The sequence below is a fragment of the Acinonyx jubatus genome, chromosome B1 (genome assembly GCF_027475565.1).
Source record: "Acinonyx jubatus isolate Ajub_Pintada_27869175 chromosome B1, VMU_Ajub_asm_v1.0, whole genome shotgun sequence".
NCBI lineage: Eukaryota > Metazoa > Chordata > Mammalia > Carnivora > Felidae > Acinonyx > Acinonyx jubatus.
This window is the reverse complement of record NC_069382.1, coordinates 110633600-110651278: the sequence shown is the minus strand read 5'-3', so window position 1 is coordinate 110651278 and position 17679 is coordinate 110633600. Positions and strand designations below refer to the sequence as shown.

Below are 17679 nucleotides of genomic sequence, written 5' to 3'. Positions count from 1 at the left end.
TCTTTTTCATCCTCTTCTGCTAGTTCTTTCTTCACCTCCCCAATCTTTAAACTTTGAAGGGTTCCCAGGGCTCAATCTATGGACTCTCTTTCTTTCTTTCTTTCATCTATACCAGTGGTATACATGGGGACAATGATTTTACCCCTCAGATGACGTTTGGCAATGTCTGGAATCATTTTTGGTTTTCACAACTAAATGGAGGTTGGCTACTGGGATCTAATACGTAGAGGCCCTGGATGCTGTGTAGGACAGCTCTCCACAGCAAAGGGTTACCCAGTGCTAAATGTCAATAGTGCTAAGGTTGAGGAACTCTGGACAAGAGAAATATAAAGAAAGATATTAAGAAATCATAAAACTCGAGAGAATGTGTGTTGAAATGTGATACAGCTTCAAAAACCACATTTACTGGATGGAATGATGTCACTTATGCTTCAGATACACGCAGGCTGAATTGCTTCAAACTGATTCCAAGCACAGAGTAAACTTCTCATTTCAAATCAGCAGTTCAATTTAGAATGGAAGACAAGACAAAACAACTAATTTGGGTCAATTTTTCCCTTGTGATTCTAGAATTAGGTTCACTTCTACCTACAGTGGAAACACCAGCCTGGTAAAGACTTGAATGATCAGTTCTTACAAACTCTACATTTGTTGCAATGCTTCCTTGTCATGAAGGTCATAGTACCTCTCCAAGAGAAAGGAATAATCTGAAACGAAGGTTAGGCATTGCCAAGACAACTTCCTACCCCACACACAGAGTTCAAATTCTTCTTGAAGTAGAATTTCAGTTCTTTCCAGTCATCTCTTTACTAACCCATTCTACAATATAAGATCATTCCATGATAGTTAAGTTTATTCCTAACTTAGCTCCAGGTGGGGCAATGATGTAAAAATACATTAGACCATCAGAACTTATAACTGTTACGTAAATCTTATACATTCTTACCCACTCTCTACTAAATCATTAAGTGTGACAAGGTGATAACAATAAAGGTTTCTATGGCATAAACTTTTTAAAATTAAGAGTGGGAAAAGCTCTATTTTCTCTCAGGATTATATATGGAAAATAGGTATGCTCATTGGATAAAGCATGCCAAATGTGACAAACAAAATCAGTGGCACTGTTTTCTAAATCTTTTTTTTTTTTTTAATTTTTTTTTCAACGATTATTTATTTTTGGGACAGAGAGAGACAGAGCATGAACGGGGGAGGGGCAGAGAGAGAGGGAGACACAGAATCGGAAACAGGCTCCAGGCTCTGAGCCATCAGCCCAGAGCCTGACGCGGGGCTGGAACTCACGGACCGCGAGATCGTGACCTGGCTGAAGTCGGACGCTTAACCGACTGCGCCACCCAGGCGCCCCTAAATCTTACAACAAATTATTACTTATTTTTTAGCTCCTCTCAGGCCTCTGCTCCCCAACATTTCTGCCATCTTGGGAGACACTGATTCTCCTCTGATGATTATGTACAAAGCTGAACAAGTGAAACAGGAAGCTGCTCTCTAATGTTCATGTCATCCGTTTCTACCGGGGGGACCTGGGTGAAGCCTGCCAGATAGTGTCCAAAGCTGGTTTAGGAGCCTTTTATCTTTACATGTGTTTACATCATTTCTCACAAAGATTTCACTTCGCTTCCCTCCCCCCCCCGTTCATTCAAAGGTTCAAAGCTAGAGAAAAATGATAAAAAAGATTTGGGGGGAAAACAGGTGATACTAAAAGTCTCAAGATCTATTCGAAACCTCAAAAAAGTAAGAGCATAGCTTCCCTTTCTTTAGAGAGAGAGGAATTGTTTTATTTGTACAAGTTTCTTTTTACTACTAGGTTGTGAGACAAATAATTTCTTTTTTACTTGTTTGTCAGAGGAGCCCTGGGACACAGCTAAGGCACAGCTGGGATTTATCAAACATGGGTTCTGATGAAGGAGATTCTCGAGGTAACAAGGTCCACAGGATCCTTTTCTTCAGTCAGTTTCAGAAGAAGGTGAAAATGCTTAGGGAGAAAAGAGAGTGCATCTGACTCATGGATTCTTTGAAAGCCTGAAGGTTAATGGGCTTCCCGTATTCCCAAGAGCATTCCCTTTGGGATGTGCATTAGAAGGGACTGTGTCCTTCAGACTGCTGGTGGTCGCATGCATATGTTGTCAATAGAGAGCAGTCACTCTAAATAGTAAAGCCCAGCCTCTGTTTTTACTATTCTCTTTCTACTTTTCTTATTTGTCAAGACTGATTTCCTAAGCAACAAATTTGAGAATATTGAAAGAATAGTTTTTACTCAGCCATGCTGACCCAGAAAGGTTTCCCACTAAAAGAAGGAAATGAGGGGGTGCCTGGGTGGCTCAGTCGGTTAAGCATCCGACTTCGGCTCAGGTCATGATCTCGCGGTCAGTGAGTTCAAGCCCCGCATCAGGCTCTGTGCTGACTGCTCAGAGCCTGGAGCCTGTTTCGGATTCTATGTCTCCCTCTTTCTCTGACCCTCCCCCATTCATGCTCTGTCTCTCTCTGTCTCAAAAATAAATAAACGTTAAAAAAAATTTTTTTTAAAAGAAGGAAATGAGTTTAAAAAAAGAAAAAAAAAAGAAAAAGGATTGACCTGTGTTTACTTGAGACACATCCTTTAATCCAAAGCATTTTTGAACCAAGTTGAGAAATACTAGATGCCTGCGGGCTACAACGACAATTAAAAGTATTTACTGAACACCCACTGGTTGCAGCTATCTATCTACACAAATCTCTGCTACAGGAACTTACTGGTCCATAACAGACCCAAAGTTAAAGGCTGCCTTGGAATGCACAACTGTGCATTGCTCTAGACCAGTAAAATAGAATAGGTTTCAATTTGATCAAATAGTAACTTAAAAAAGTGTTTTTTAACATTTATTCATTTTTGAGAGTGAGAGACAGAGCATGAGTGGAGGAGGGTCAGAGAGAGAGGGAGACACGGAATCTGAAGCAGGCTCCAGGCTCTGAGCTGTCGGCACAGGGCTGGATGTGGGGGTCAAACTCATGGAGTGCGAGATCATGACCTGAGCCAAAGCTGGATGCTTGACCAACCAAGCCACCCAGGCGCCCTATAAATAATTTTTTAAACTGAATACTCACTATACCCTAGGCACTGTTCTTGGAACCATGCACTTAATGTATATAATGTCTCTTATCTTTTTAAAAAGATTTTTAAAACTCATTTATTTTAAGAGAAAGAGAAAACACAAGGGGAAGGGGCAGAGAGAGAGAGAGAGAGAGGGAGGGAGAGAGAGAATCCCAAGCAGGCTTCATGCTGTCAGGGCAAAGCCCAAAGTGGGGCTTAAACTCAGGAACTGTGAGACCAAGACCTAAGCCAAGATCAAGATTTGTACGCTTCACTGACTGAGCCATCCAGGAGCCCTCTTTTTTCCTTTGAAAGCTGAAAGAATCCTACAAATTAATCTGAATTCAATTCTACTGGCTTAAAAAAATTGGGAAACATGATTAGGTTTCTACTGAGGCATGCTGCTCTTGGAGAAGCACACTGTATCAAGCACTGTTCAGGAATGTTGGACAGCACACTATCCAATTTCTTTCGTTCTTGCTGGCCATGCTGATGTATTGCTTTTTCAATAGAACCGTTTGCATAAAGCAAGCAAAAGATAGAATAGACAGGTATGAAATGAGACTGGCGCCATGATAGCATGACTTTCCACCTGATAACTGTACCCTCATCTGTCATGAATAGAATCTTCATTCACTGACATATTTCAAGACAAATTCTGTGAAGAGGTGAAATCAAAATAATGACAACAAAACATCTATACTTTTACAATTATAAGTAAAACATATTTGTTTTGATCAGGATTGTTCTATAATCAAAGAAAATTCTAAGATACCATTTGATGTCTATCCATAGGCAAGAAGACAGTGATAATACCTGATTCAGGAGAGGATACAGTGACTCAGGTCTTGCTGATGGGAAGGTAACAATCACAAATCAGTTGGTTAAGCGTCCGACTCGCGGTTTGTGAGTTTGAGCCTTGTGTCGGGCTCTGTGCTGACAGAGCAGAGCCTGGAGCCTGCTTGGGATTCTGTGTCCACCGCTCTGACTGCCCCTCCCCCACTCACACTCTGTCTCTCTCTCAAAAATAAACATAAAAAAATAATCAAAATGAAGATTTTATAAATAAAACTAAATAATAAAAAATATGTTCTTATTGCTAAAAAGAACAAAATACGGGGTGCCTGGGTGGCTCAGTCCGTTAAGCGGCCAACTTCAGCCAGGTCACGATCTCGCGGGTCCGTGAGTTCGAGCCCCGCATCGGGCTCTGGGCTGATGGCTCAGAGCCCAGAGCCTGCTTCCGATTCTGTGTCTCCCTCTCTCTCTGCCCCTCCCCCGTTCATGCTCTGTCTCTCTCTGTCTCAAAAATAAATAAAACGCTAAAAAAAAAAAATAAATAAATAAATAAATAAAAAAAAATAAAAAGAACAAAATGCTAACAAACACACAAACCATTTGGTGGTGGTTACATGTATATTATGTAAAATTACACAAATTTTATTCCACATACTTCTGCAGTCTTATTGGAAGATGCTATAGAAGTCACTCGCCATCACACCTATCGGAGTCACCAAGCCATGGGTTTCAATCCTGGCTGCCACATACTGGTTCTGTGATCTTGATCTTTTTTTTTTTTTTTTTAAGTTTATTTATTTATTTTTGATAGAGAGAGAGACAAAGAGGAAGACAGAGAATCCCAAGCAGTCTCTGCTGTCAGCGCAGATCCCGACGCAGGGCTCAAACTCATGAATCATGAGATCATGACCTGAGCCGAAATCCAGAGTCCGAGGCTTAACCGACTGAGCCACCCAGGCGCCTCTGTGATCTTGATCTTGAGTAAATTACTTTACATTTTATCTGCCTCAATGTCCTCACCAAAAAAAAAAAAAAGGGGGGGTGGGAATAACATTTGTTTTTCTCAGGCTTATTGTAAATCATCAAAATACCGGACTTGGCAGGTCTAATGCATTATAAGTAATCAATGCATTAGTACCTAATGCTATTGATTATTATCAAGAAAAAAAAGACATTCTAAGATTAGAATCAAATGCAAAATCAGGCTGGTTGGGTCTTTGTGGCTAAAGGCATTTCAAATTCTATTTAGTCATTCTGACACCAGCAGTCCTTGAAGTTGAAGCTGACCCTGTGTGAGTACTTTAAAAAACAATAAAGAGCACAATCCACGTTTGTAGGTAAACAAGAGCTTTTATAAAAACAACTCATTTTGATGTCACAGCTGGAATATGGAGAGCAGTAACACCGAGGAACAATCATTTAAACACTTTATTCTCATAAAAATTTGTAGACAGGATGCAGGACAGGTTTCTTAGATGGCACATGCAGGTAACTTTTGAACCGAGCCCACCTCAGTACTGGCCCACCTAACAGCAGTCAATTTAGGAACAGTAACCATTTAAGAAGTGGCTGTAAATGAGTCTTCTAAATTAGAGATTTCTAAAATAAAATGAAAATAAAACTGTTATGGGTAGATACCCTTTTTTTTCCTGACCTATTTAAGGAGGAAGAAAAAAAAAAGGTCCCTTTTATAGTCATTTAATTACTAGGGTGGCAGCAAAGAAAGGAATAGAATTAAACCATTTGGCTGATTTATGCTGCAGCTAAAAGGTCCATGGAATGTTATGACGTTAATGTTGTACATTGGTCATTCTTTTCGCAACTCACAGTGTTTCGACAATAAAAAATGTTGACCGCAGCAAGTCTGAGTGAGATGAGGTTGGCCACGCAGCTAGGTGAGTGGAGATGAGGTGTTGGGAAATCGTTGCCCTGCCTTGGAGTGCACAGGGGGAAAGCAAACGTGGCCACAAGGTGAAGGTTTGATCTAATATAGATTTGTGAAAGTGACATAACTTTCTGATGTCAGCAGACATTCAAAGGATACACATGGATACAGGATAGAAATATGGTACTATCTGATTATTCCAGACCAGCCACTGGCCAAGAATCTGCCTTCAGTTCCACACATCTGGCATTGGTGAACTGACCAATCACGAGTTATTTGACCTGAACTGCACCTTTTGCTTTGGCTGACAATAAGCTAACGATCTTGGGTCAATGTCTTGTACTGCCTATTGCCCAGGATTTTCCTTAGACCTTCACAAGAAAAGAGACCTGCCAAGGGAATTTAAGTAGAAGTCAAAAGGGGCTGAGATTATGAAAGTGCTTTGGAAGATTCCTCTTCTCAGTATCTTCATTAGGCTCCTACTGGCTGTTTGGGGCAGTGGGTGGGCAGCAAGAACTAAACCCAGCTTTTCAGCAGCACTGAACTTCACTCACCTACACAGCCGCGGGGCAGAGAGTTCTGTGTGGCAGTTCTCAGTATGAAGGAGCTCCGACAGGAAAAGATTTAATCACAAGAGTAGCAAGTAATGCTAAAAATCTAACCTCTATTTTTAGAGTTAAATCTTTGTCCCAGTTGCATACTCTTTGGCTATGTCCTTTTGAAGTGTCTCAGTATATGAAATTGTCACTCAAAATGTGGCACAGGTATAACGACACATAGGTGAAGGCAGCCTGGTCTGACATTGGCAGCATGGTCAAGAATTTTTATCCATAACTATATATGATAAAGCAAAAGCATTACCTAATTGACACCAAAATGATGATTCTTTTTTCTTGTTAAACTGATGAATTCTGGGGGTAAATTGACTGAATCAACAATTTATGTCATATATTCACTGAAATTTATATGGCCTACGTTCCACCGAAAACTCATGTCTCCCTGGCTGCCCCAACTAAGGAAAGTTGTATATTTTGACAACATGAGTAGCCACGTAAAAAAATTAATTTTCAGAGCTCTGGGGTGGCTCAGTTGGTTGAGTGTCTGACTCTTGATTTTGGCCCAGGTCATGATCCCAGGTTATTGGACTGAGCCCTGCATTTGGCTCTGTGCTGCGCGTGGAGCCTGCTTGGGATTCTCTTGCTCTCCCTCTGACCCTCTCCCCACTCTCATGCTCTCTCTTTCTCTAAAATAAATAAATAAATAAACAAACAAACAAACAAAAAGAAGAAAAATTAATTTTATATATTCTTTTTCAGTTCCAATTGGAACTCCTAATTATTCATTTAGGGGGTATTAATTGAGCACCTACTGCGTGCCAAGTGCAATTCTAGACTCTGGGAATACATCAGTGGGCAAAACAGACATCAAGGCCTACTCTCATGGAGCTTGCAAGTCTGGAGACAGGCAATCAATGATATGGTATGTTAGAAGATTATAAACACTACAGAAAGAGGAAATAGTAAAGCACTGTAAAGGGAAACTAAGGTGCGGAGTAAGGAATCGATCAGAATTTAAAACAGGAGAGCCAGTGTAGGCACACTGAGGTGAACTTGGGCAACAGGCTTTAAGGGAATGAGCTTTAAGGGAATGAGGGAGTGAGTGAAGCACTCTGGGAAAAGGTGTATAAAGCAGACAGAAGTGGCCAGAGCAAGAACTATCTCCAATGCTTAAATTTACCAGGTGGTGCCAATTTTGCTTTTGGAAAATTCAGTACCCTAAGATATCCTCTCAGAATGTGCCTGTAAGTGTGCATCCAAGCAATAATTCTGCTTCTTTCAGTAAACTTTCATGTCAGGACAACCGTTGGCATATTCATAAATGTCATTCAAGAGGAATGAGCATGAAAGTACCTAGACCATGGTTAAAAAAGCTTAATTTCTAAAAGTACTCTTATTTAGGGAATAATTATAAATCTGAGTTACTAAGAAATTTCAGAACCTCTGAATCTGTGATAGTACCTCTTGCGAAATAAGTTGAGATAGTCCATAGATGGAAGATTATAAGGTACCTCCCTTACCATGGTAGGGTCTTGAATTAAGACAGATCTAAAAGTAGCTTGACACTTGAGGGGCTCCTGGGTGGCTCAGTCGGTTAAGCATACAACTTTGGCTCAGGTCATGATCTCACAGTTTGTGAGTTCAAGCCCCGCATCGGGCTCTGTACTGACAGTTGAGAGCTTGGAGCCTACTTTGGATTCTATGTCTCCCTCTCTCTCTGTTCCTCCCCTGCTCACACTCTGTTTCTCTGTTTCTCTCTCTCTCTCTTTCAAAAATAAATAAACATTTAAAAAAACAAAAAATAAAAAATAAAAGTAGCTTGGCATTTGAGATGAATTTATGTAATCTTTCATAATAAAGAAGGTGTGTTTTGTTCTTTTAGGATTTCCTCTCGCAAACCTAAATTTGAATATACAAAAGCAAAGGCTGTTTCTTCAAGAATTTACCAGGATTACTCCTGAACCAGAGACAAAATTTGATTTTCTACAAGCACATTAATTTTGCTTCACAGGCAAACTGGTTTTAGGTCCAAGTTGGGAAAGAAAGATAATAATTCCTGACAAGGACAAGGAAATAGGTTTTCCATTTTCTTCCTGAGTCAGCAGGAACACAAGTAGGACACAAGTGACTTTCTAATGTATGTTTCCCTAAGTGCACATAGTAAAAAGCAAAGCCTAATTGTTTTGTGGAAATCAGAACTTTATTCTAAAAAAAGGCAAATGGACATGAATAAAATACATTTTTTTTCCTTTTTTTAGAGAAAGAGAGAGCATGAGTGGGGAGAGGGGCAGAGGGAGAGAGAGAATCTAAAGCAGGCTCCATACTCAGCACGAAGCCCAACACAGGGCTCGATCCAATGACCATGGGATCACGATCTGAGATGATAACAAGAGTCAGAAGCTCAAGTGAGCTACCCAGGTGCCCCACAACTTTTAAACTAAAAAAGGAACTAAGTGAATTTAAAACACACACACACACACACACACACACACACACACACACACACACACCCCTCTACTATAACAACTGTTGATTTCCACTAAAAACAATTAGGCCTTTTACTGCAAGGCTTAAGTGAGTTGATATGAAGTTTTAAATTTTTAGCCAAGTAAAAACACTACATGCACTATAGACTGATCCCAATTTTAGGAAGTCATCATAAAATAGAAACATAAACACTTCAAAGGTAAAGTTTCTTTTTGGGCAGAAGACATGAACAGACATTTCTCCAAAGAAGATAGATAACCAAGAGATACATGAAAAGATGCTCAACATTAAACATCATGAAGGAAATGCAAATCAAAACCACAATGAGATATTACCTCACACCTGTCACGTGGCTAAAATGAAACACACAAGAAACACCAAGTGTTGACAAGGATGGAGAGAATAAAGGAACCCTCATGCACTGTTGGTGAAAATGCAAACTGGTACAGCCACTGTGGAAAACAGTATGGAGGTTCCTCAAAAAATTAAAAATAGAAAAACAAATTAAAAACAGAACTACCATATGGCCCACTAATTGCACTACTGGGTATATGGCCAAAGAATATGAAAACACCAATTCGAGGGGTATCTGGGTGGCTCCGCCGGTTAAGCGTCTGACTCTTGATTTCAGCTCAAGTCACGATTTCAAGTCATGAGATCAAGCCCCATGTCAGACTCTGCACTGGGTGTGGAGCCTGTTTAAGATTCTCTTTCTCCCTCTCCTTCTCCCTTCCCTCTGCCCCTTCCCTGCCCCTCACACACACACGCACATGCTATCTCTCTCTCAAAAAAAATTAAAATAAAAAAAAACTAAAAAAAAAAAACACTAATTCAAAAGGATATGTGCACCTCTATGCTTGATGCAGCATTATTTATAATCACTTAATTTTGAAAGCAGCCCAAGTGTCCATCTATAGATGAATGGATAAAGAATATGTGGGGGATGCACATGCAAGCATATAGACACATACACAAAATGGAGTATTATTCAGCCATAAAAAAATGAAACCTTGCATTTGCAACAACGTGGGTGGATCTAAAGAGTATAATGCTAAATGAAACAAGTCAGTCAGAGAAAGACAAATACCATATACTTTCACTCTTGTGTGGAATCTAAGAAACAAAACAAATGAACAAAGGAAAAATAAAAAGACAAACCAATACACAGGCCCTTAATCATAGAGAACAAACAGATGGTAACAAGAAAGGGATGGGTGATGGGTAAAACAGGTGAAGGGAATCCAGAGTACATGTATCTTGATGAGCACTGAGCAATAGAATTGTACACATGAAACTAATTTAACACTGTATGCTAACTATACTGAAATTTATGTAAAAAAATAAGGTTTCTTTAAAACCCAGACGTAATTTTTTCAAAAAGAATCTCTTTTTATATTTTTTTGGTTTATCTTTTCTGATATCACAAAAAATATCTTCATAACTGTATGGATCTCAGAGATATTGCCAACTATAAAGGAAAGGCCAAAACTTCCTTAATGTAAAGGAAGGACTGGATAAAAACTAATTTTCTAAATTAAAAAAGATACAGCGAGATGATTGGTTTGTGATGATTTTTATTTTCTACTTGTCTTTATGTGACATATATTTACAAAGAGGATATACTTACCACTTTTATAATAAAAAGTAAAAACAATGCAAGTTTTCATTTGAATGAGGAGGGGAGAGAGAGAGATTGGGAGTAAGGATTAGACTGAGAAAAACTGACCCCAGTGACCAGTCTTAAACAAAAGATGTCAGATCCTAGTCGGAGTTGGGGGGTGGGGGGTGGGGCTGGCATCAAAATGGGAGCAAAGCTTGGAATTCCCATTAACTGCAAATTAGTAACTCAGTGTTGGTGGCTTTCTGGAGGTCTGCTGAAGTGTATGTGTGGGTGGTGGTGGAAGATTAGATGCCTGTTTTCTCCAACCTTCTAACAGCTCCCTGGTGCTATGGAAACAGTTCCAGAGGGTTTTGCAGGTGTTGAGCCTCTAATATCTATCTGCCAGTTCACATTTTCTTTTTTTATTTTGAATCATTTTTAATGTTGATTTTTGAGAGAGAGAGAGAGAGAGAGAGAGAGAGAGAGAGAGAGGGGAGGGGCAGAGAAAGCGGGAGACACAGAATCTGAAGCAGGTTCTGTCAGCACAGAGCCCCATGTGGGGCTCAAACTCACGAAGCACGAGATTATGACCTCAGACAAGATCAAGAGTCTGACACTTAACTCAATGCACCACCCAGGCACCCCCACCAGTTCACATTTTCTAACTGAGTGCTTTCACCAGCTAACCTTAAGTGTTTCTCAGTATGATCCACTACCTTCTTAGAACTTCCTGGAGTGCTTGTTAAGACTACAATATCACCTTCTCAGACCTTCTGAATCTACAAGAGTGCTATGGTCTGAATGTTTGTGTCTCCCTCAGAAATCATGTAGAAATCTTCACCTCCAAATAGTGTTAGGAGTTGGGGCCTATGGGAGGTGATTAGATCACGAGGACAGAGCCCTTCTGAATGGAATTAGTGCCCTTATAAAAGAGGCTCAAGAAGGCTCCAGGTGAGGTCACAGAGAGAAGGCAGCCGTGTGTGTGTTCTTCTTCTTCTTCTTTTTTTTTTAAATGTTTATTTCTGAGAGAGAGAGAGAAAGAGAGAGAGAGAGAGAGAGAGAGAGAGAGAGCATGAGTGAGGGAAGGGCAGAGAGAGGAGGAGGCAATGAATCCGAAGCAGGCTCCAGGCTCTGAGCTGTCAGCACAGAGCTTGGCGTGGGGCTCGAACTCATAGACCACGAGATCGTGACCTGAGCCAAAGTCAGATGCTCAACAGACTGAGCCATCCAGGCGCCCCATGTGTGTTCTTATCAGACAGTGAATCTACCGACACCTTGATCTGGGATTTCTCAACCTCCGGAATTGTGAGAAAAATGTCAGTTATTTAAGCAACTCAGTCTGTGGTATTCTGTTAGAGCAACCTGAACTAAGAACAAAGAGTAACTCTGAAAGTCTGTACTTATATATGACTCTTTGGAAATTTTTAGACTTGAGATTGAACTTCAAGATCATGATTATTTAGCTTCATATCATCAGCTACCACCAACCCTAACCCCTCTGGGTTCCTTGATCTCCTATCTCAAAGATAACACAGGTTTAGTGCATATCAAAATCCATTATATCCTCCATTCGAATAAAAACTTCTGGCTAATATCCTATTTACCAAAAAAGAAAAAAAAATCAGTGCATTACAGCTAGAGAAGATTTTGACAAGAGGAAAAAAATGGAAAAGTGGTAGACAATCTCTCGTACTAAGCATTAACAACACAGACAGGATATTTGAGTTTAGTTGCCCCAGTACCTTGACAATGAGAAGGTAAGCCTCAGCCTCACTAAGCTTCTGAAGCTTCTCACTTACACGAGAATTTAACAAAAACATTGAATTCATCTAAAATTCCTTTGCCTTTTAAACTGAAACCTCACAATAACATATTTACTTTTCTCCATAAGTAATGAGCTACTTCAGGTAAAAGATGTAATTTTCCAGGGATTGCTTTAAGGATGATAGTTTAATAACAGAGATCAAAGATATTTACTTATCTCCTAATTAACAAAAATTTGCAAAGCCTTTTGGCTTAGGGTACAAAATTTTGCTGAATCAGTATTACTGAGAGTTTATCTGGGATGACAGTAAGGAGAATTCTGATTCATTCATTCTTTCATACCACTATTCAACAAATATTTTCAGCAAATAGTTAAGTGCTAATTATCTGCAAAGTATTGAGGAGAGTTAAGAAAACAGACATACTCCCTTCTACCCTGGAGACTTTAATGTCTTTTGGAGGTAATAGACAAGTACATGGAAAAGTGGAGAATAGATAATAAGGAAATATTCGAATAATAATAATAAGGATGCACTCTAACCCTGATTAGACAGGATGAGTAAGTAAGTTAAACAGCATGACCAAAGAGCCAGAGGCAAGGATTACACATTCAGGGGCGCCTGGGTGGCTCAGTCTGTTAAGCTTCTAACTTCAGCTCAGGTCATGACATCATGGTTCATGGGTTCAAGCCCCACATCAGGTTCTGTGCTGACAGCTCAGAGCCTGGAGCCTGCTTCAGATTCTGCATCTCCTCTCTCTGCCCTTCCCCTGCTCATGCTCTGTCTTTCTGTCTTTCTCAAAAATGAATAAACATTTAAAAAATTTTTTAAAAAGTACATTTGAACAATTATATGTAGTTTAGTGTGCTTGACCTTAAAATCCAGAGAGGTAGGAGAGTATTAAGCTGAAGGTCCAAGAAACAGGTGGAAGCAAGATCATGAGGGCCCCTATAGGCCATGTTAACATTTCTTTTTAATCCTCAAAGCAATGGGGAGCCATTGAAGAGTTTAAATAAATGAAGTCAACATGCTTCTATTTTTGAAATATAAAGATTGCTCACTGATTTAAAAAAAAAAAATCAAGAGCTTGAGTAAGTCTTGAGTACGTGAATGACAACATAGGTTTTAGATAAGGGAAGGGCAGGCCCTGGAACTCAGGAAAAGGCAGGCATGTGCAATGTGGTAACCGGAAGTTCCCAAGTCTACGAATTCTCTGCTGGGGAGTCATCTCACAGTAACATGTCATAGGTCAAACGTCTGGTGCATGGCTGTATGAAGTTAGTCAGGTGCCTTCTGCAAAAGATTTCACTCAAATGTTTATCTGCTGAGCATAGGGCTCATAGCAAAGCGTAACATTTCCTCATTGGTTTGGTGCTTATCATGTTTTTAGATATAAAATTATGCTCCCTCCCATCATGTGTCAATCTCCGGTATGCAATGTTAGTTTCAGGACTTAGAAAACATTCATCCACGTTCCCAATCAACAAGACAGAACTTGTAAAGGAAACTTCTCAGCCTACCTGGAACACATTTTTGAAGATCTAAGAAAGGTTGCACTGATGAGGAAAAATAAAGCATGTGACTGACTTACCAAGATTTTATATACATGCTTTAAAAGTAAAATAAATCTTTTTTTTTTAACGTTTATTTATTTTTGAGACAGAGAGAGACAGAGCATGAACGGGGGGGGAGGGGTGTCAGAGAGAGAGGGAGACACAGAATCGGAAGCAGGCTCCAGGCTCTGAGCCATCAGCCCAGAGCCCGACGCGGGGCTCGAACTCACGGACCGCGAGATCGTGACCTGAGCTGAAGTCAGACGCTTAACCGACTGAGCCACCCAGGCGCCCCTAAAATGAATCTTTTTAAAGTACAGGTTTATCTTGCTTTATGCAACAGATTATTCCAGGAAGATTATACACACATTTTTTAAAATTAAAGTGTATTTTGAAAGCATTTGGGGAATTTCCCTACTAAAAGTTAAGTTTAATTATTTATGAGATCAAATCTTGTTACTGTGTTGTATATTTTCTCAAGTGAGGCACATCTATCCTAGATTGCTTTCTCTCCTTGCCAGCTGACAGGATAGGATATCCCCAGTGTCATCTCCTGTAAAGTCCTTGAGTCTCTCAAGAGATGTCACAATACCGGGGCAGACATTATAGTAAGCAATGTGCTCCACAGATGTCTTTTGACTGCGACCCTGTGGACCAATCATTAGTGAGGCTGTCGGAGTATGGTGGGATGACTGAACTCCCATCCACAATTCTCCTCTCCAGTGAGTAGTCCCTTCCAGTGAAGGGATAGCCATGTGATGGAAGTTCTGGAACTGACACATAAGTGAAAGTAGCCAGTTGGAACTTCTGGGAAAGCCTGACTGACTTGGCTGACCTGTTCCTTTGGAGCTTTGCTCCTCTGTGCTTCTCTTTGCCACCTAGTCACAGAACTGACTCCCGGTTGCAGCCGTCTCACAGCCATGAGAAAGAAAGACAGTGCCGTAGAACGGTGAAATGAGCTTGGTTTCCTGATAGCATCACTGAGCTGCCTCATCAACTCTAGACTGTGCGGTCTGGACTCCTGTTGAATAAAGCGAGAAGACCCCTATACTTAATTAAGGTTCTATTTGTTGATTTTCTGTTCTTTCCAGCCATATTAACACTCTTAGTATCCTAGACTTCTATTGAAACTTCTCTGAATACAACGCACCAATTTCTGTTGCTATGGACAGTGTGTGGAATTTTGTGGTGATTTAATAACATGGATGAGAACCAGCAGGTCATCACCTCTAAAACCTAAATGTTTTTGTAGTGACATTTGTATAGCCTCCTAGGAAGACACCGAGCTACCTGATCTATGGGAGCTGTATTAGTATCAACACCCCCCCCCCCCCCCCAAAAAACAAAAACCAAAACAGCAGAAAACTCTCCCCACACTTCCTGGGCCTTTTGGCCACAATTATTCTCATTTAGTTGAGCTTGATCGATCAAGTATCAAAAATGAATGAGCCATGGATGCTAACGTAGAAACAACACAGTGGTCGAAGGGAAGGTAAATTCCCAGAAAAACAGAAGGAAAAATGTTTTGTGGACAATGAAAGTTGCACAGTAAGAAGAACTGCACATGCCAGTCAAAAGTGTCAGCCATCAGTATCAGATAGTCCATGTTAAGCAAACATACCATGTGGGCTGAAGGTTGCAACAGCTATATTTATTCAAAGGTACAACCTGTTTGGCTGGGTCCAGATTTTCAGAGTGGTTTATATGCATGTGACTGTGGTCATTTTAGGATATCAAAGACAGCAAATTTATATTTGTGAGTGAGTATATATTTACATTGGCATTTGAGTGTATATAAACATAGAAAAGCACCTATTTCTGTTCAAGGAGATGGTATGTGAGTTTAACACCATATAAAGATCACTAGAGACTTCTCACTCCTACTCACCTGTAGGAGCTCTGGTGATATGTTCTTTTGTTTCCTTTGTATGCAACAGAATCCCATAGTTAAGAAAGCCTCCTAAAGAATTAATTCTTATGTGTAGGATCTATACCTTGGACACTGAGTTGAAAATAATGAAATACTTATGAAATATCTGCCACAGTGATTTTCAAACCCCTGCAAACCACTGGTTGCTATGCACTAATTGCTTCAAATTTGCATGGAGACAAATTGAGTTCCAGAGAGGAGACAACATGTTCACCACAAGAACTAGGAGAGTTTAGGCTGCTTAATCTAGAGTGGTGTGGATTGTTCTTTTAATCAGAATAATTCAAATTGTTTGTACTGACTAAGATTGGCTCCAGGATTTCCAAATCCCTAATTCATTTTAAGACATAAGGGCAATATTTTCTCTAGAGAACTAAATTACCTTTTATAAACATGATGGATATAGAATTATCAGCTACAAATCCAAGTTACTACAGTGTACGTGAATAAAAAAATAAGATCAAATCTCCAGCTGATATGTTTATTCAAAAATATTGCATATATTCATAAAAATTTCCTGGGGAGTCTATTTAAAAGTCAGAAATTCTAATTCTCTAGGTCCTATGGCAGTGAGGAGGACCCAAAACTATGAATGTTAGCAACCGCTAAGTGACTCTGATATAGAAGGTTTCTGTGGACCCCACTTTGAGAAACACTGGTCTTCCCCATTCTGGATGCCAGGGTCACAAATCGCAAACAGCTTAGTCTAGTGAGACGGGCAAGTAAACATTTGTACGATGCATCTTAAACACCCGGAGAGGTATGGAGAAGATAGGAGAAGGAATCAAAAGGAGAGCAGAAGTGAAATTCTCCTGGAGAAATAACTGGTTTCAAAGGGTTAGTAGAACAACTAGAGAATGGGAGGAAGCATGGCGAGGACAAGCCTGAGTTGGGGGTTGGCGGGGACAAGCATTGGGAGAGTTTGGAATAACCACCGGATACAGGAGTAGGAAATGAGGTTGTTGAATTAAGATGAGGCACTATCTTGAATGACTTTTATGCCTGCGTGGGGCTAATTTTAACTTTTTATCCTGAGGTATGGGAGGCCAGAGAGGCAGAGTCAGATTTAAATTTTAAAAAGCCGGCCAGGCAGCAGGAACAGGGAGGACATCTGGGAGGAGCATAACTTGACGAGGAGGAGAGGCCAGGCGACTGCCATTCTCCTCGAGAGAAGATGCCTGCACTGGTGAAGACAAACAGGTGAATGCCATCTCGAAGATGGTGACCCATCAGAGTAATCATTCCCTGTGTTTACTGAAAAGAATTCAACAAGGAGGGAGAACAGAGGTCTTAACTTAATGTGGGGAGAGAGGCAAAAGGGAGGAACAGATGAGGAATCTTGGGCTTCTGGTTTGTCTGTCTTGGTAGCTGGTGTTAGTTCGGTGGGTAATTAGTAAAGAAATGGCATTTCAGTATTTACTAATAAAAATAGTTAACAAGACTGTACGACTTACTAGTAGAGATCGAAAGAGATCTATAGCACGTGGGACTTAGAAATGTCTAGGCTGGGGGCACCTGGGTGGCTCAGTCAGTTGAGTGTCTGACTTCAGCTCAGGTCAAGACCTCAGGGTTTGGTACTTGAGTTCCAGCCGCAGGTCAGGCTCTGCTGAGGGTCTGGAGCCTGCTTGAGATCCTCTCTCTCTTCCTCTCTTTCTGCCCCTCCCCCACTCTCTCTCCAAATAAATAAAAGTAATTAAAGGAAAGAAAGGAAATGCCTGGGCTAATTGAAGATATCTATTTGGAAGTCATCCATGTCTGAGTGGTGGTTGAAGTCATGCACATGAATGAGGTCATCCAAGGGGAATACTCTGAAGGTCAAGGCGGGGCCTAACTGGGAGAGAGGGCATCACCATTTAGGAGGAGGAGGAAAAGAAACACGCAGGAAAGAATACGAAGAGACAAAGGTAAAAAGATAACCAGGGAGTGGCATGGAAAAAAGGTTAAAGAAGAGAGAGGGTCAAGTGAGAGCAATCAAGTCGGATAAGTACTGATAAGGAGAGCGTTCCATCGTGACCCATGCTGCC

General features: G+C 40.5%; 1 protein-coding gene across 4 annotated transcripts in view; it reads right to left on the bottom strand.

The window, feature by feature from the left end:
* The window catches only part of ELOVL6 (ELOVL fatty acid elongase 6), a 144474-nt gene that overhangs the window by 65631 nt on the left and 61164 nt on the right, over positions 1 to 17679 (bottom strand). The window contains exon 2 of one of the 4 annotated variants that reach the window (XM_027062571.2): positions 14561 to 14746. The exons of the other annotated variants lie outside the window; for them this stretch is intronic. The gene's annotated coding sequence lies outside the window, so the exon portion shown is untranslated. The remainder of the gene's footprint in view (positions 1 to 14560; positions 14747 to 17679) is intronic. 4 annotated transcript variants of the gene reach the window in all.